The sequence below is a fragment of the Peromyscus eremicus genome, chromosome 17 (assembly GCF_949786415.1).
Source record: "Peromyscus eremicus chromosome 17, PerEre_H2_v1, whole genome shotgun sequence".
Classification (NCBI taxonomy): domain Eukaryota; kingdom Metazoa; phylum Chordata; class Mammalia; order Rodentia; family Cricetidae; genus Peromyscus; species Peromyscus eremicus.
The window spans coordinates 56,115,187-56,135,605 of NC_081433.1; the positions used below are offsets into that span (position 1 = coordinate 56,115,187).

A 20,419-nucleotide genomic window follows, 5' to 3' on the forward strand; every position below is an offset into this window, starting at 1 on the left:
TGGAGAGCAGGGGAGGAGAGCAGGGGTAATGGACAGGAACAAAGAATATATGCAAATGTTGTAATGAAATCCATCACTTTATATGCTAATTTTAAAAACTAGTAATAAAACGTCTTATTTTCTGATGTAGTTTAAGGACAAGATGCTATAAAAACTGTTTCCTTTGGGTGGTTTTTTTTTTTCCTTTAATTCTCCCATCTTTAAAAATCTTAAAAACAAAAATTACCGAAAATCACTCATTACAAGTAAATATATTCAGAGAAAATCTTAAATTTTAAAACAGTTGATTACTAAACATCCTAATTTTTTTTTTATCCCTCAAGTGAGCGGTTCCTATGTTGAACTCCCTTCCAAATGGCACAGTGCACACTTCCGCAGGCTGGGGAGAGAGAGTCCTGAAGAATGCGAAAGCTTTCTTGGCACAGCAGGCATTGTGTGGCTGGGGTTGCCACACTCCCCTGAGCTTCCGCAGCTCTAACCTGGATCAAAGGATGATGCCTGGTTCCCAGCTGGAGTCAGAGGAAGGTAGGGAACCTGTGTGTTATCTGAAGCCTTGGGAGGAAGTGTGTGTGTGTGTGTGTGTGTGTGTGTGTGTGTGTCTGTGTGTGTGTGCAAGTGTGTGTCTCTGTATGTGTACATATGTATGTGAGTGTCTGTGTATGTGTGTGTGTGTCTGTGTGTGTGCAAGTGTGTGTCTCTGTATGTGTACATATGTATGTGAGTGTCTGTGTATGTGTGTGTGTGTCTGTGTCTGTGTGTGTGTCTGTGTGTCTGTGTGTCTGTGTCTGTGTGTGTGCAAGTGTGTGTCTCTGTATGTGTACATATGTATGTGAGTGTCTGTGTATGTGTGTGTCTGTGTCTGTGTGTGTGTTGCTGTATTTTTATTGTGTGAAAGGTTTTAGTCCTTGAGTAAGGAATCTGAGATATGAGAACTGATTGAGCACCAGACACAAAGCTCCTCCTCCTCCTCCTCCTCCTCCTCCTCCTCCTCCTCCTCCTCCTCTTTTCTTTCCTTCTCCTTTGCCTCTCCCTCCTTCCACATCCTTCTCCTGCTCTTAGTCCTCCTTTTCTTCCTTCCATGGATCAGCTCTCTCTGTCTGATTCTGACAATGGTCCTAAACATCATTTTCAGGCTCAGATTTGAGCAGATCCTGGCAATGTTAAATGATGGGCAATATCGCTTTGTATACAAGACAAGAAATGATACTACTCACTCTTGAGACTCCCAGTTCTCATCTCAAGGACTACTCCTAGCTGGCCAAAGAAGTCACTGCCAGGTCACAGGCTGGACCCTGCCAGGTACCTGCACAATGGCTCAATCTAGGTTCTCAGAAATGAAGCTATTTTATCCCAGTCGTTCTTGAAACTCATCTGCTTACCCCAAAAGTAACTCCCACTGCCATTTTACACTGAAAACGTTTTTCAGAGCTGTAAATCTAAGAGCAGAATGAAGATATCACTGTCTTTTATGGAATTCCTAGATAAAGAAATAGCGTTTCTATTCTGCTTCAAATCACCTTGATGGATCAATTTGAAGATTTGTGGAAATAAAAGGCAAATTTATTTGTAAAATACTCACTGCTGAATTGAGCTTTTAAAAACAAAATGGTTCTTTCACGCTTTTAATATAGTGTTTTAACTGCTTATAAGATGTATGTTTATAAACAGTTTGCTTCCTAAGACAACAAATAGAAGAAAAAACTCAACAGACAGGAACAAGGAAAGGTAAACGTCTCAAAGATGCTCAGACTTTGAGTAGACATTTGTTCTTTTCTCATGGCCAATGTTGAAATCCCCCTGCCTGAGTCTAGTGTCTTCCAGACTTCACAAATGAGCTACAACCTAGGGGTAGAACCACAGTCTAGCACAGAATTCCATATGCCACCAGAACCAAGAGTGAACCAGGAACCTAAGAAGACGCAGCCTTTGTTCTCCCCACAGAAGACATGGATGGTCCCAAATGCACCAGTTCAACTTATCACATAAAGCAGTGGATTTGTTACATTGGTGATAATGAATAATTTCCAGGTAGAAAGAACTGTCCAATCAAACACAAGACTTCAACTTCCCCATATCTTACCCTCTCCCCAGGACAAGGTCAATAGCACTCATGCTCATAAAACCACATTCTAGAAATTTCCAGGACCTTATATTTCTTCACTTTTCATCTTACTGGTTGAAGATTCCACTTTAGGTATTTTTTTCATGACAGCTCTTGTGTGGCAGTCCATATCTAGGTTATTTTAACTCCTTTCAGAGTTACTTCAAGTTGTTTCATAAGTATAACTCCGATGCCTTTAAAATTCAGTCCTTTGTCCCTGCAAATACTGGGAAGTGCTTGGTGCCCTCTGAGAGACATGCAACCATGTCTCCAAGCTGGAGGCTGTGAAGATGCCTAGGACTCTCCACAGCTCAAAGCCCCACCACCCCCGCCACCAGATGTCAGCAGCCACAGAATGGCAAAGCTGGGGACCAGGTGGGGATGAAAAGTACCTTTACCTCACAGCACGGGAAGAGAACCCCAGAAAAGTTAAATAACATGCCCCAGTTTCCATGAAAAACATCAAAATTTCTTCTGCTTCTCCCTGTTCCACTCAGCCTTTCACTCCATTTGCCAAAACGTTCTTTCCAAAGTGTGCTAATTTCTAGCCTACTTCAGAATACTATGAATGGGGTGATTTAACTTTTGATTGACACAATGCGAGAGCAATAATGAACGACAGTGAAAGACTTCTGTCTGTGACACCTCCCTTGAGCCATGTATGATTGATACAGCAAGGGGTCAAGGCCCTTCAGGCAGCACCACCACTAAATGACAGTAAGGAAAAGGTATTTGAAACTCAAAACCTAATGTCTGCCCCTCGAGTGGGGAGCACTTTCAAAGAGCTGAAAAGATCATTTACTGCCTCATCAGACAGAATGTGAAAATCATGGGCCATAAATCACGATAACTCACAGAACAGAGCATGGAATGGAAGATTATTCCATCCATATATTTTCATTACAGGAGCATTAAGCATGGGCATGAATTCAAACATTCAACAAAACATGTGAAAAAAGTATTAAAATCTATGAGTGATCATGGGACTTTTCTCCAACTAAATATTTAAAACAAATGTAATTAAAGTGTGGATCAGAGTGAAAATCTCTGAAAATGGAACTAGTAAAGTTGAAGGAAAAAATTTTAAATTTCAAATATTAGAAATGGAAGCTGGAAGCACTGTAAGAGAGGAAAAACTAACCGGGGTGTGCACATGCTAACCTACATGAGGAAAAGCGGTTTGGACAAGTACACTTTTCTATTTTCTTTAAAAATACAAACATGGCATGGTAAAAAGCCACCATTCATTTTTATTATATTTATTTATTTACGTATTTATTTGTGTATAGCAAAGTTCTCATGCGGGGGTCAGAGGAGAACTTGCAGAAATTGGTTATGTCCTTCCACCGCATAGGTTCTGGGGATTGAACTCAGGTCATCAGGCTTGGAAGCAATAACTTCTTACCCATTGGGCCACTGCTGGTCCAGCTTCTCTTCTAAAGGTTTGTAAAGTAGTAGGAAGTCACCCTTCCTCCAGTCCTTCAATGTCACCTCTTCTCTAGAACTACCCTAAGATAGGGTCAGTCACATCTCAGCCTGTTTTTCTACTCACTCAGTCCCCATCTCAGATACACACACATACACACACACACAGTACACATGTACACATGCACACACACTTCTAGAAAGATAATCATCAAACATTTGACATGAGTCCTCTAATTATTTTTCTAAATATACCACTAAATATTCTAAAATACACTTTTTTAAAATAGAATTTTAAAAAAGGTAATGAGTAAGTTCAAAATTTAAATAATACAAGAAAATTTTAACTGACACATGACTTCATGAATAAAACCAAATTTAGAGACTTAGTTCAACACATCTAAGTGGCTAATCTACTTGAAATAATAAAATTATTATAAGTAACCTTTGACAGGAATACCCTACTGAAATACTATGAAAACTATAATAATAATAATAATAATAATAATAATAATAATAATAATATAAACCTAATTTATATTCTTCCAGTAACCATGTTTAGACTTTCATCAATACATTTCAAAATGGTATAGATGACTATTTATTGCTTCTGAAACAACTTGGGCACAAAGAAATACACTAAAGTAGTGTCCATATCAGAACACTGGCTGAACATCTATATTCTATTGATCATATTGACACCATTCTGAAATCACCACATAGTCCCAGCTGTAGTGGGTTTTTTAGCATCCAGATTCCACAACTCTTATTAGAAGCATTTTGATTTCTTACTATATAGCTTTGATAAAACAGCCATTTAAAATTAACTCCTGTTTTCTTAATAGTCATTTGAGTAAATTTGTGGATCCAGGTTGTAGTATGACTGTGTTATCAGGATCACAGAAGGCAGGGAGAAGCCTTATAATGCTGAATATGAACAGCTCTTCCCCTCGGGTTTTGGGTCTTCCTTTAATAATTGAATTATGAGGTGAAAGACACTGTCTGAAACACCAACAATGCTGAGCCTCTAGCTGCTTTGTCAAACACAATGAAAGCTGTAAACCTTCTCTTTCAAACCTCATTTCTGGTGTTGAACCTACAAAGGTCCCTTACGAGGCTGAACATAGAGGTGCTTCCTCAGCCTGAAAGCCCTCCTTCCATCTGCTTCCTAATCCTGTTGAAGTGGTTAGTTTTGTCAACTTGACACAACTTGGAATTGCTTCCAAAGAGAGTCTTGATGAAGGACTATCCAGATCACTTGGCTTGTGGGAATATCTGCGAGGGATTGTCTTGATTTCCTTAACTGATGTGGGAAGACCCAGCCAACTCTGAGCAGTGCTATCCCAGGCTTGGGGCACTGTATTGTACAAGAGTAGAAAAGACTCTAATATGGTGATATTTTATTTGTATTAAAATGTTATTTGTATGTTAATAAATAAAGTTGCCTGGGGGTCAGAGCTATTAGCAAGCCATAGGAAAGCAGGGCAGTGGTGGTGTATACTTGTAATCCCAGCACTTGGTATGCAGAGCTGGGTAAGTCTCTGTGTGTTCAGGGATACAGCCATTATTGGACACACATGCCTTTAATCTCAATACCAAGCAAGGAAAACCTGGAGGCCTATACAGACAGGCCGTGACGAGGTGGTCATGTGGTTGGGTTTACAACCAATGAGAAGGCAGAACAGGAACACTATATAAAGACATTAACACAGGGGTAGTGAGTTCGGAGAGGTAGGACCACTGCAGGAGGAAGGGTAAGGTTTTAGCTCTTAGCTCTGACCTCTTGGCTTTCTTCTTTGCATTGGTTCTGTGTCTCTTATTTAATAAGAAGGTTGGTTGCATCTACATTTGGCGCCCAACGTGGGGCTTGAACCCACGACCCTGAGATTAAGAGTCTCATGCTCTAAAAAAAAAAAAAAAAAAAAAAAAATGTAAATACTTTACATTGGATTGGATTGTTTTATATTGTATACAAATTATATATATTGAAATTGATATTATTAGAAAATGCTATATGTATATTTCTAATTGTACCGTTCATTTAACAATGTAATGCAATTTTCTAATCCTTGAATGTTGTTATTACCAACTATTAGGATATAAAGAAATGAAAGTTAGTAGTTAGACATTATAATAGAACTTGTAGTTATATTAGGTATGTTTTCAAGATTGAGTAGATATATTTTAGATAGACAGGTTATCTTCAAACCCTTCAGAGATCTACAGAATATGGCATTTAAAATGTTTTAATAACTTAGAAAATTTTTCTTTTTTGTTATGACTATGAGACATGTCGGCTCCTGACAGTACCAATCTACTTCAGAAAAAATATGGGCATTGAAAAAACTGTAATTGGAGTTAACTTTCATTGTAGCAAAAGTTAGCCACTGGACAACAAAGTATCCTCGAATCAACTGCTGACGAACAGGACAGACAAGACACGAAACAAAGGACTACTGATTCTTGTCAAAACAAGTGTGGTTATGGCTTTATCAAAAGGCATCTTCTGAGGCCAGGACAATATGGCACCATCCCTGAAGTGGCCTTCGTAATCCGGGAAAGGTACAGTGCCCTTTTCTTCGAAGGCAGCTGAACAGGCAGTGGGCCGATGGCTTCTGATGTGCAATGGGGAGGTAGCTGAAACAGTTATTCTTGAAGAGTAATTAAGCTCACACCTCTTAACAGAAGAATGGCATTTAATAGAGGGATATGGAGAAGAACGGGATGCTGAAATGAAGCCACATACACACATAGCCAAGAAGAATGGACAGCTGAATTAAAAAAACATCAACAATTTCCAGAATTTAAAATCCTGAATCATGACATGAAACTAGTGGAATTCAGGTATTTCTGGTATATAGACTGCTCTCACCCAATGTGAGGTTGAACTGTTGACCTTGTGTACATTCTACTTCACAAATGAGTCTGTCAGATACACTAAGCCTATAGGCTGAAGAGGATGCCCCAACACTGTGGAGAAACCTCAGATAATTGTCCAGGCAGCTGGCTGTTTCTGTCAACTCACAAGTTTTTGGAAGTTGCTTGCATATACTTCCTGTTTTTATTTTTTTTTGTTAGCTAATACTATTTCCTTCTTGGGTCTCTGAGGGAGTTGAAGATTAGTTAGTTATAGTTGACGATTAATTAGGATAGAAAGTGAATTAGATACAATAGAATAGATAATGGAATTATTTTCTCTGAATTTGTCAAATACAAATGAACTAGACATTGTTTAGGTATTTATTACTTGTATATATTGTATATAGTTATTGTACTTTTGTATATAGTTTTTCTTATGTTAGTTATAAGCTTTTTCTTTTTTCCTTTTTATTAAAATAGAAAAGGGGAAATATGGTGATATTTTATTTGTATTAAAATGTTATTTGTATGTTAATAAATAAAGTTGCCTGGGGGTCAGAGCTATTAGCAAGCCATAGGAAAGCAGGGCAGTGGTGGTGTATACTTGTAATCCCAGCACTTGGTATGCAGAGCTGGGTAAGTCTCTGTGTGTTCAGGGATACAGCCATTATTGGACACACATGCCTTTAATCTCAATACCAAGCAAGGAAAACCTGGAGGCCTATACAGACAGGCCGTGATGAGGCGGTCATGTGGTTGGGTTTACAACCAATGAGAAGGCAGAACAGGAACACTATATAAAGACATTAACACAGGGGTAGTGAGTTCGGAGAGGTAGGACCACTGCAGGAGGAAGGGTAAGGTTTTAGCTCTTAGCTCTGACCTCTTGGCTTTCTTCTTTGCATTGGTTCTGTGTCTCTTATTTAATAAGAAGGTTGGTTGCATCTACACTCTGAGTACTTGGTATGTGTGCACGCATTCTCTCTGCTGGTGACATTATATGATGTGATATTTCCAGCACCTGCAGCTGTGACTCCTCTAAAGTGATGGCATACAGCCTGGAATTGTGAGATAAAATAAACCCCTTCTCCCCTAAGTTGCTTTTGATCAAGGCATTTCATCACAGCAAGAGATGACACTAGGAAACTTGCCTTTCCATCTCATCTCCCTCTGCCTCATCTGCCTGTTCCCTGAAGTCCTGCCCATGAGCAACTGGCCGCCTCCCATGAATGCCCTTTTCCCCTCCTCTCTTGATTTCCTCATCCACATGTGGAATCCTTTGTTTCCTCCAGTCTACAGCCTACGTCTACTAACCTTTTCATAATTCTGTCTTTATCACAACATCCACGCACGCTTACCTGAGTAATCTCTTCCTCTTTGAAATATTCAACAATAGATCTTTCTTGCTTGTATTGTTCGTGGACCATTTTTAGCTGATCTCTACAATTTCCTTCACTGCCTGCTGCAGTAATAAACAGCAGAATCTCAATAAGCCCTTATTGAATTGAGAACTCTGTTATGTAATATCCTTCTTCCTCAAAATCAATCTATATCTCTGAACAAAATGATACAATTTTAAAAGGAGGTTGTAGCAACCAAGTTTGATCTTGAATATTTCACTTTAGTTTATTAGTGTTTAAAATATTAATAAGAATCTGATATTATATATATATATATATATATATATATATATATATATATATATACAGTCTCCAAAGGCACTCAAGTCCCCCTAAACTACTCTAATGCAATCTGAGAAAGGTCAGAAACAACGTCTATTTTCTATATGGGAATCCAAGTATCCACTAACTAAAACACATGGAAGTAACTCTGAGACCAGAAGGGCTTCCGCACTCCTGAAGAAAAGGAAAGTACAAAATAGAAAGCTTTTTCTTAAACAGCTTGTCATGTGCTCACCGAGGGAAAAAAAATAAAAAGTAACACATGAGACAAGAAAAGCATATGTGGTCTAAGTGTTTCTATGGTTGGTTTCTGGCTTAAAATAGATGGAGCCAGATTCCACTGGTGGCAGATTTTTGGCCTCTTTAGCTAACGCGGTGATAAACATGGTTGCCTTACAGCTGGAGGCATCACTCCGAGGGTCTGGCATACTCCACAGCTGCCAGGGAACTTCAAAAATTGATGAAGCAAGAATCAGCACAGAAAGTCATAAAAAAAAAAGAGCAGGATACAAACTAACATTCGAAGAAAATGCAGAAAGTGAAATGATAGTATAACAACAACAAAAACCTAGGAAGGAGAAGGCATGGACAAAGGTTTAGGGGCAGACCTCAGCAGAGGGTCCAAGGACCAGCACGTGGGCACAGGAGAGGGAGATGATGGAGGCAGTGGAGAGAGAAAACAGAGGTAGATTTAAGACCAGGTGGCTAGACAAGCCCAGAACCCAGACCTGACACAATAGGTACTAAGCTTTCTCTGCATCCAAGGATTTGACTCTGCCATCTTTAAGCATACATTCAGACATTTTCCAAAAACGACCTCTTTAGGTCTATATGAAGAATTCATGTGTAGCCTTCCTCCCCTCTAATTACAGACAAAAAAATGCCTATCATAGGAAAATGTAAAATTCAAAAAAATGAAAGTATAGCCAATCATATTTTACTTTAACCACATTTCCTCTGTGAGTTTGCTCATCAATATTTATTCTAGCTGCTATGTATAGGACATTGACTGTCCTTAGCTTTGGGGAGTCACTGTGAACAAAATATATAAACTTCTGCCTCTAATAATTTATATTCCATCAGGAGATAAAGATGGTAAAAATTGGTAGAAACCAGTGAACTTGGCAGCTTGTTAGAACATGGTAGATACTGCAGGAAGCTGAAGGGCCAGGCAGGACAGGCGCACTGGGGGTGCAGGAACAGCGGGAAGGACAAGCACAGATTATTACCGTATTCAGTGACACAAACTGAGAGCACAACATTAACAAACTGGTGTCTTATTTCTGTGTCATACTTTTTATTTTGCACTTAAAATACGGTAATCATATCTCCAAATCATTAAATATTATTTTACAATATGATTTTTAATGACTCTGAAGAATTCCATTTCATAAGCACACAATATTATTTAACTGTTCTGCTCTACAAGGCAATTAGATTTTTCTTATTTTTGAGAGCGTGTGTGTGTGTGTGTGTGTGTGTGTGTGTGTGTGTGTGTGTTGTGTGTGTGTGTGTAATGAGAAAAGTATAGATGTGAGCTAATACAAACTTGGGAGCATGGAGTTACGTATATCAATACTTTAATACACAAGTCAGAAGTTTCTTAAATGAGCTCCAATTCGGACTCCTTTCTCTCTCTCTCTCTCCTGTGAAGGTTTTCAACCACCCACACATGACAATCTTTTCATCAGCCTCCACAGAAGTGCTCTGGCTTCCCCATTGCTCTACCATCAGCTTCTTTACGTAGCAGAAATACTCCTTATAGTAGAGAAGTCTACCCTAAGTGCCTGCGTAGCACACAGACTGGTACGAAGAGGAATAAACCATGCCTACCCACTGGGTTAATAAATAACAAAAAAATTACAGGGCGTTCATGAAGAATGCTGCCTTCCATCCAGCTTTAGAGATGCCTGGAAACATTTCCTCCCACTGAAGCTTCCTTCTATGAAGAGGGTGAGTCAGATCTCAGACATATTTAGCACCTTCTTTATAAGGTGGCAATGCATCTCTTAATGCCTTAAGATACGGAAACCACCATGCAATCTGTGCAGCTAAAGAATACTATGAATATCTGAGTAAATGCTAAGTAGCCTGTAGAGACAATACAGGAAACACTTTCATTATCATCCCTCTTCCTAGTCATGTGAAAGTGACAATTACATAATGCTTTGGTCTTGAAATCTAAAAGAAAAATAGATTTTAATAGTTTATAAACTAGGCATCTTACATTCTAGTCATAGCATTATTAAACTTCTTATTTTTAAAAGAAACAAGTTATACTGCCAAAAAGAAAAAAGAAAAAAAGAAAGAAAAAGCCTAAATAAGACTCGTACAAAGCTTGGCAAATGAGAGAAGTCTATACTCCAAAAATAAAAAGAAAAATGTCAACAGAATACAGCATTTATTTGTCATATAAGATGGTTCATTATGGGCACATGCTACTGAATAATAATAGCTTCTCTGTGGAGGCAATAGGAGACGTTGAGTGGTAAGCACTGCCTTTCATGCTTCTAACATCGTCAGAACCCTCCAGTCCAGTGCTAACTGGAAGTAAAAGCCTTCTGAAACTATTTCTTCCTCTACAATGCAGCCTTAGGAGAGGCAGGAAGCAAACATCCTCCTGACTCTTCACGTACAGAGAAGGCGACCCTGGGAGGCCAACTGTCCTTTCTATGGATGATTCAGTTGGTCAATTCATACACTCACTGCAAATGGACTTAGCTACAAGATGATGTAAGTTTGAGAGTCCACACTGGGTATCTGGGTTTAAGTCTTTTAGCTGTGTATCTACTAAATCTATGATGATTAATATTGATTGCCATCTGGATAGGATTAGAATCACCATGGAAACAAACTCTTAAATGTGTCTCAGCGGTAGTTTCTAGATTGCATTCATTGAGGTGGAAAGACCCATCATCAGTATGAGTTGCACCATACCACAGGCTGGGGGCCTGGCTGGAATAAAAGGGAAAGTGTGGGGTTCCTTTCTCACTGTCTCCTGATTGTGGATACAAAGTGACTAGCTGCCATTACTTTGCTGTCCTGGTGGACTGTACCCTCAGACTGTGAGCTGAAATAAACGCTTCCTCCTTTAAATTGTCAGGTACTTTGTCATACCTATGAGAAAAATCATGAAGACAAAATCCTCACCACCAACCTGGTTATGCTCCAGAGGCAATGAAGTGGAAGATTTGATGATTCCAGCCACAGAAACAATTGTTTAGAGTTTCTCACATGACAACTCTTCAATTTGCCATTCGTGCTCAAGGGACCTGTTCACAATAAAACAGACAGCATTAGAAAGAATCTCTGAGAGAAAAGGACAGATAGGAACAGTTATGGCTCCGTGATTAAGAGAAAATGACAGTGAGCATCCTCATTATGGACAGTGTGGTCCTTACTGACTTCAGAACTGCTTTACCCTAACCTCCTTCAAGATGTACTATGGGACACAAGAATGAAAGTTGGGTATTCTCATCTTTAATTTTCAAATCTATCCTTAGAAATGGTCTTATAGGACCCAAACAACCAAGTTAAAGTATGTAGGAGCCGGAAATGAACTCATCTCCTTCAAGTAGGGTGCTCATATCAGGGACCACAGAGGCAGACCTATGGTGATAATCCCAAGGGCACCTGTTATTATTCATTTCTTCACCCCTCCTAAAATACAGTGTTTTGGAAAAGATTAGAAATAACTGCACCATTGTCCTTTTGGTTAAGATTATATCATTTGTCTTTCAGGTCATTCATTCACCAAGTATGTACAGTCTATTCTATACTAGGTGCTATTCTAGGAACCCTAAATATAGTGTTGAAGAAAGAAACTCAAATAGCTTATTATCAAAGAGTTAATAACAGGAGGCAGACAAACGTATACAATGCAAGTTCCATGAGTGCTATGAATACTGACAAGTAAGAGAAGAAAGGGAGTAAGGGAGAGGGAGGGTCTCTGTGGAGATGTTTGAGCAGAGATCAGGAGACATGTCAAAGGGACAGCCCTACAGACAGCTGGCAGAACGTCCTTAGAAACAGTTAGGGGAACAGCAAGGACAAAAACCTGCCGCGACACAATCAAAGAGCCAAAGAATGGCTACAGCGCTATGACCAGAGTCAAATGAGGAAGATGAGAAATGGAGTGATGTGGGAACAGGGATGGTTAGAGATCTCCGACAACACTACAAGGCACTGTGGCAACTTCACCTCTCTACACAGGAAGAGAAGTCATCAGCAGGGGAGAGGGCTAAATAAAGTTTGATGTGATTTGATTGCAGAGGGAAGAACAGACTGAGGGGAAGACTGGAAGCAGGGGGCAGGTAGGAGCAATTACGGCTCTGTGAGTAAAAGAAAATGACAGTGTGTCAAATACACATTTTAGATACATATTTTGAAAAAACAACCAAGATTTGCTAGTGGATTGGAAGTGAAATGTAAGGTAAAGAGAAAAGTCATAGATAACTCCTAGTTTCCAGTCCTAAACAATGGAGGAATGGCAGGGCCCATTACTAAGATGGGAAAAGACCATGTGTCATAGTTAAAATTGATTGTCAACTTGACAAGATCTTGAATCACCTAGGAGACAATCCTATAGGTATGTCTGTGAAGAAATTTCAAGACTGGGTTTACTGAGGTGGGAAGACCCAACCTAAATGTGGGTGGTACCATTCCATGACCTGGAGTCCCAGACTGAATGTAAAGGAAGGATCTGGGCACAGCATTCATCTATTGCTTCTTTGGGGGGTGTAGATGCAATGTGACCTGCTCCCTTGGATTCCTGTCACCACAACTTCTTATCATGATGGACTGTACCCTCAAACTGTAAGCCCAAATAAACTCCTCATCCCTAAGTTGCTTTTGTCAAATATTTGACAGCGATGGGAAAAAATAACTAACACACCATGAGTGGGAGTAAAAGTCAAGAAATAAGCTTTTATCCCTGGATGGCAGGCATGGTGGTGCATGCCTATAATCTTAGCCCTTGGTAGACAAGAGAACAGCTGGGCATTTGAGACCAGCCTGGACCACAAAGGGAGAACCAGGTAAGCCAGCCAGGCGCACATCGCAAGAGCTGGGAAAAAAAACAAAATAGAATTCATCTTTGGACACAGAAAGTTGAAACACATATTCAACATGCAGAAGATGCTGAGTTCTGGGGAAAAGTCTAAACAGAAAGTATCGACTTTGAAGCTACCAGAACAATATGGTGAGTGTTCGCAGGATCATCTTCCTCCCCATGATTTTGACTAGAAACTCAGGAAAGAAAATGGAGGTTTCACTCAAATGGAATTATGTTTCAAGATATATTTTTGAAGATGAAAGTTATTTGTGTATTCTGAAGAGACTGATCCATAAAACCATGAAAAGCAATGGTGGAAAGGTAAGAGGGATCTGTGTAAAGGGAGAGGACCGAGCGGGATGGGGTGGGCTGAGAGAGGGGGGAGAAAAGATGGCAAGAAGAAAATCGGTGTCTGGCAAGAAGGATACGGATGGGTTGTGAGTTAGCGTTCCCTGGACAGACTGGAGTCTTCAGAATGTTTTCTCTTCATCTGTGAAGTAAAAAGCAAGGCCACCAGCTAACATGGAGGGTGGTGAGATGCGGCAGTTTAAGGAGGAAGTCACAGAGTGTGGCCGTGTTTAGGCTGGAAAATGATGGCACAGAAACTGACGGCATTTTTCTTTTTTACTTTTATTGAAAATAGATTTTTATAATATATTCTGATTATGGTTTCTCCTCCCAGCACCCCCAACCTCCTGTCCCATCCAGAACCACTCCCTTCCTGTCTCCCCTTAGAAAACAAGCAGGCTTCTAAGGGACCAATAGTGAAATGAAATAAGATAAAACAAAAAACTAATACATCAGAATTGGAAAAAACAAACCAAAGGGAGGAAAAAAGAAAAGGCACAAGAATCAGAGACCCACTTGTTTGCACACTCAGGAATCCCATAAAAACACTGAACTGGAAGCCATAAAATATACACAGAGGTCCTGGTGCAGAGCCATGCAGGTCCCATGCATGCTGCCTCGGTTTCTCTGATTTCCTATGAGCTTTGTTCATGTTGATTTAGACGGCCTTGTTTCCTTGGTGTCCTCACCCCCTCTGACTCTTACACTTTTTCTGCCTCCTTTTCCATGGGCTTCCCCGAGCTCTGAGAGGAGGGATTTGATGGAGATATCCTATTTAGGGCTATGTGTTCTGAGGTCTCTCACTCTCTGTATTTTGTCTGGCTCCAAGTCATTTGTTGCCATCTGCTTCAGGAGGAAGCATCTCTGATGATGGCTGAACCAGCACTGATCTATGAGTATGGCAGAATGTCATTAGGAGTCACTTTATTACTACATTTTTCTTGTTTTTGTTTTGTTTTGATTGTTTGACCAGTCGTATTTGGTTTTACCTTAGGTCCCTGGGCTATCTAGTCTCAGGTGCTTGGTCAACCAAGCAGTGTCAGGTGGATATGGGTTCCATCTCATGGAGTGGGCCTTAAGTGAGCTCAGATATTGGTTGGTGATTCCCACAAGCTTTGTGCCACCATTGCCCTAGCATATCTTGCAGGCGGGACACTACTGTAGATCAAAGGGTTTATAACTGGTTTGGTGTATAAATTTCTCTTTTGGTAGCATGCAGAGTACCTTTGTGTACCATAGATTTTAAAACATAGAAACGAAGGCTCTATGCAGGCACCAACTCTACATCCTAATGGTCAATGAGTTATGTAGATGTTTTCTTCAGCATTGGGGCCTTGCCAACTGATGGGAATTAGGTAGGATTCCTTTGTATGGAATGTTAAAACTTACAGATGACCAAAATATTCAAATTGTCTAAGAAAGAATTTCATTTCAGTAAGTGTTTTTATTTATTTTTAGATTCCACTTAATTTATTTTATGCGTATGAATGTTTTGCCAGCATGTATGTATATGTACCACATGTGTGCCTGATGCCCACTGAAGCCAGAAGAGGACCCTGAATCCCCTGGAACTGGAGTTATGGATGGTTGTAAGTGGTCATGTGGGTGCTGAGAACTGAACCCAGGTCCTCTGTAAAAACAGAAAGTTTTTCTAACCATCTCTGGCCCTAGCTCAGCAAATGCTTAAGAAGGGTAGGCAGCCCCCTCTGTAAAGCTTGACCTCATCTCATGCTCACGGCTAAGCAGTTACTGGTTATGTCTGGAGGAAGTAGACACCAATAAGGCACTCAATGGAGAGAGTAAGTGAGGTCAAGGAAGATCCTTCTACTATCAAAAGATACATCAAGATAAAAGCCTGATGATAGGATTCCATGGCAACAGGGAAGTATCACAGCTGTGTCTTATACTGTGACAAATGAAAAAAGAAAAACTTCTATACTTCTTGCCCCATGAAGAAAAGAACTTCAGAACATGATACACATTCCTCTGGGACAGCAGCAAATACCACCAAATGCTTGAGGAGGTTCCAGGGAGTCAAGGAAGCCTGTGAGGGAGCGGAGATAGACTCCCGGCAGTGAGCAGGAAGCGCTGATTACAATAAGAGCTTCAACACTGATAGAAGCCACAGGGTAAGGGATGCCTGCCTGTTAGGGGCCAGTCTAGAGCTGGACATCTTCCATTTCTACTGTCATGTGATCCCGAGAAAAGGATTAAATAGGCCTTCTCATTATCCCTGTTTACAGAGGAGGAAACAACCACATAGATGTTATCCAATTGGAAGCATGGGAAATGATTCCACAAAGCTCAGAGGAATGGATGTTGTCATTCCCGGTAATGATATATGGAGCAGACTTTCTTTTGGACCACCAACCAGCTCCCAAATCATGACAAGGAGAATTTTATTAGTTGTGAATGCTCAGCCTTATCTTATGCTTGTCCCACTAGCTCTTATTCCTTTACCTGCTTCTCTTCATCTACATTTTGTCTTTTACCTTTCTTTCTGTGTATCTTACTTTCTCTGCTCCACATGTCTGGCTGGCTTGCAGCTGCCTGACTTCAGGCCCCAGGCATGTCCCTCTCTTTCTCCCTTGTTCTCTCCTCCTCCTTCTCTTCTCTCAAGCCCAGATTCCTCCTCTTACTTATTCTCTCTGCCCGCCAGCCCCGCCTATCCCTCTCCTGCCTAGCTATTGGCCGTTCAGCTTTTTATTAGACCAATCAGGTGCTTTAAGCAGGCAAGGTGAAACAAATGCATCATAACTTTACATAATTAAACAAATGCAGCACAAACGAACATAACACACCCTCACATAGTTAATACTCTGCAACATAAACAAATGTAACACATCTTTGCCTAGTTAAACAAATATTCCACAACAGGCATATATGCAAAAGTGCTGCAAAGCTATAAAAAAAATTGTAGTAATTTCACTCCATAGACAGATGAATCTCATTTTAATATACTGACAAGAATGGCATGACTCATCAAATGGCCCACAGGCCACATTTAAACTCAAGAAGCTGTTTCCGATGCCACTTCCCCACCCTTCACCCTCCACCCTCACACACAGACGAGCCCAGCATCAGCCCTGGGCACCCCTGTGTGCAGTTCAGGCCTTCCTGCCCCCTCCCCACCTCTCTGTGCTATTGACCCACAAACAGGGCCTCACGCAGACCCTTCAAGAGACCCAAATGGCAGCCTTGGAGTCTGATGGTAATAACGAGGGGCACGATGGGGTTGGAAAGCCGGTGCCCAAGATGATTCTGTTTGACGTTCTGTGTTTTCTGATCTTTGTTTCCTAACCTGTAAAACTGAGAGAGGTGAACTAAAATCTCAGGTGTTTGGAGCTGGAACAGGCGTCTCCAACTCAAAGGAGACATAGTGCAGCTGTGAAACCCGAGTATGCCGAGCACCCTCACAGATGCTAAAACAGTCTAAAAGCACCGGCACCACGGCAAGCGCGTTTTCTTCCAAAGCTCGCTCATAAATCAGGTATTTGAAACTAGACATGCGCCTTCTCCAGGGAAAGTGTTGTTAGAGATAGTTTCCATGTGAACCCACAGAATTCTTTCTACCATTAAAGGATCCAGATATGGCAATGACCTAACGAGGCAAGCATCCCCCACCTCCCTGTAAAGACCTCTACTGCCCATGCCAGGGCAGTTGAAGAAAGAAACTCTCAGGCAAGGGAAGTCCAGCAAATGAGAATGGAAACTGAGTAAAAAGATGGGATTGCCTGGAGCAGAAGGTCAGAGCAGAGGACAATAGATGTGCAGAGAGGAAGGGGGGCCCTCTGCCCTTGGTGCTCCCCAGGCCTTCCATCACAGCAGCACTCTGTCACCACTGGATCAGCATTGCAGGAGGCATGAGGGGCCCAGGAGAGACAGAGATGAGAGGGGAAAAGGAAAGATGTAGGATGCATCCTCTCGGCCTACATGAGATAAGCGATAAATTTGTCAGTACATAGCCCAAATCCAGAACCATGAAAGTTTGTTCCTAAAATCAGTTTGGCACATTCCACCATTCTCACGTCTGGAGTGATGGACCTCACTACTTTTAGCTTCTCACCTCCCAGACACAGCTCCAACCTCACACCTGCTCTCTCCACTCACATAGAGACACTAATCTGTATATCTTAGGTTGGCCAAGAGGCTATGCCCATGCTCTAGGCAACAGGCAACATGGGTCCCATTGATACCTCCTCCAGCTATACCATATCTATGTACAGAGCTTTCAGGATGAGCCCAGCAGATTCCACTCCATTTTCTAGGCCACATTACCCTCCCTGATACTTGTTACAGCACCTGCCAATTCCTTGAGGCCTAAACCACATCATTGGGTTGGAAAGGGGAGCCATTTGGAATCATATGTACGTAAACTGGGGACCTATGTTCACAGATATGTATACATACCCCCCTCCCCCACACACATGCATGGAGAGAGAGAGAGAGAGAGAGAGAGAGAGAGAGAGAGAGAGAGAGAGAGAGAGGGAGGGAGGGAGGGAGAGAGAGATTTTGAATAAGCAAATGAAGGAGGCTGGTGAATCTAAATTTGAACTTGGCTTCCCAGGTCATTAGGAAGGTGTTTATAAAGATAGACTTATAGAACCTGATTTGCACATTGCTTGATGTAACTTGAGAATGGTTATACAGACATATGGCATAGTTCCAGGGTCAGTAAGTGTTAGGGGTGGTCCCATCTCTGAGTAGTATGCCAAGAAAGGAATCAGAAAGTTGGTAATGGATTCTCAAACTAACATTCTTCCCTCTCCAAAGACTCTTCTTAACTAGAAACAAACTGTCAACCAGTACTGAGCAATATTATACCAACTGGGAATAATGTTTGTGTTCCACAACCATACAGGAGATCCAGAAGAATACTGCTCTCACCACCTCAGACCTGGGATCACCCTTCTGAGCCCTCCTTAGTGTGCTGGTCCAAGAGTTCACAGAAGTACTCATTAAGACACCTGGAGCTGAGAACCCACAGATCACACTACTGAAATGTAAAACCATATTCAAGCAAGAGAAGCCTGGGCCTTGGATAAGTCACAGATGCAGATTCAGTTTTTCTGTGCGATTCAAGGACACATCACAACAAAGCCTGAGTGTGGCAGCTGAGCCCAAGACATGCCGCTCTGTCCCCAGTGGGGATGTGGTTTAAGCAGTCTTTTCTGAAAACACAGGTAGGGATAAGCACAAGCCTGCTCTGCAGATGGATGCAGGAGGGCCTCCCATGTCCACAGTAGAAGGCTGCCAGGCAAACATACAAACCTCAAGGAAATGCCCCGCTCATGAGCTTGCCTATGAATGTCATACAGTGAAACTTAGTTAGTCTCCCATGAAGACAGCATCCCCTAAGACATCCCTGATAAGCAGCTATCAAATTCAATGAGAGATCACGTTACAGAGTCAGATCTACGCCATAGACACATTTGTGCTCTATGATTCACACTTTGGCTTTCAATAACAATTTTTGCAGCCTGTGCATCCCTACCTTGGTTTACCCTGCTTTCTCTGAATCACAATCATTGTGATGAGAAACTCTACCAGGAATGGCCAAGTCCATTGACAACATCCAGTTCTTATAGTATCAATATTTTATTTCCAGAAACCACTTCAAAAATGGGTTTCAAAAGGGAAGGAAAAGGTAAAAGGGTCTGATTGTGGTCAAATACCAAAAGTATTTGGTTGGGGAAGATACTAAATTCTTTCAAAAGTAGTCTTTCTAGGGCCAATAGTTCAGAAGTAGAGAACTTGCCTAGCATGTGCATGGCCCTGAATTTAATCCAGTACTGCAATATGCACATATGTACATCTCTGCATGTATGTATAAATAGATCATTTCTATATACTTAAGCAGATTCAGTTAGAAAAGATTAGGGAGGAAATGTATATGATGCCTTTCATAACGAACACAAAAGTAACTGCATGAAGTTGAACATAAAAATTTTGACAAGGAGACCAAAAGAGTATGCTGAACAGCCAACAAAAATAGATTGTAGAGGCACACCATATTTCTGAAGACGTAACAATACTATACAGATTTCAGATCTTTATAAATTAAGTATTTACATTTCATCAAGAATGGATATCAAGCCAATTAAATCCCAATAGAATTTCCTTTCTAGAACTTGAAAAAAAATCAGCCTTATGAGCTTCTGATTAGTAAATTTGAGAAAAAAATTAAGACTTTTTTCGAAAGAAAAAAGGAAAAACTATCCAGAGAGAGGCCGGCTCCCATCACATGTAAAAATATATAATAAAGTTCAGTGATTGAGCTGAGCATGGTGGTGTGTGCTTATAATCCCAGCACTTGGAAGGTTCAAGCATGAGTTCAAGGCCAGCCTGAGCTCCACAATGGGTTCTAGGTAACCTAGCTACAGAATGAGGTACTGTCTCAGAAACTAGAACAAACAAACAAACAAACAACCCAAGCAAAAACGCACACGTAAAAGTGCACTGATTGGATAATGGCTCAGCAATAGACGGGAAGATCAGTGGGACAGAATTAAAAACAGAATCAAATCCAAGAAATAATTTCAAATTAATGGAGAAATCTGGGTGGGTTAACAAATGGCATTGGATCAGCTAGTTAAAGCAAAAAAAAAAAATCTTATAGTAGAAATCACTACTCTATTTACAAGATTATACTGTAGTTAACTGTAGCTCTAACAAACCCAGGGCAAGAAATAACATTAGGAGAGGAAAATGTCAGGAAGTGGTTCTCCATAATCCCAGGGCATCTCGCTTCACCCTAGACCCCACGTCTGTCCCCTGCAGACTCCAGCTGTTGGCTCCCTCCTCTTAGAGGCTGGAGAAGCTTAAAGCAAGGCCATCCACTTGCAACGGGCCCTCTGAATGTTTAGGCTTCTGAAAAGAGAGGGAAAGCCAGGTTCTTGTCTGAAAGCCTGCTATATCAGTTATGCTGGTAACTAACTACCTAAGAAAGCT

General features: G+C 40.9%; 1 protein-coding gene across 1 annotated transcript in view; it reads right to left on the minus strand.

Annotated features, from left to right (window-relative positions):
• The window catches only part of Csgalnact1 (chondroitin sulfate N-acetylgalactosaminyltransferase 1), a 332,858-nt gene that overhangs the window by 239,707 nt on the left and 72,732 nt on the right, over nucleotides 1-20,419 (minus strand). Inside the window, exon 2 of the mRNA XM_059244472.1 lies at nucleotides 11,225-11,339. The gene's annotated coding sequence lies outside the window, so the exon portion shown is untranslated. The remainder of the gene's footprint in view (nucleotides 1-11,224; nucleotides 11,340-20,419) is intronic.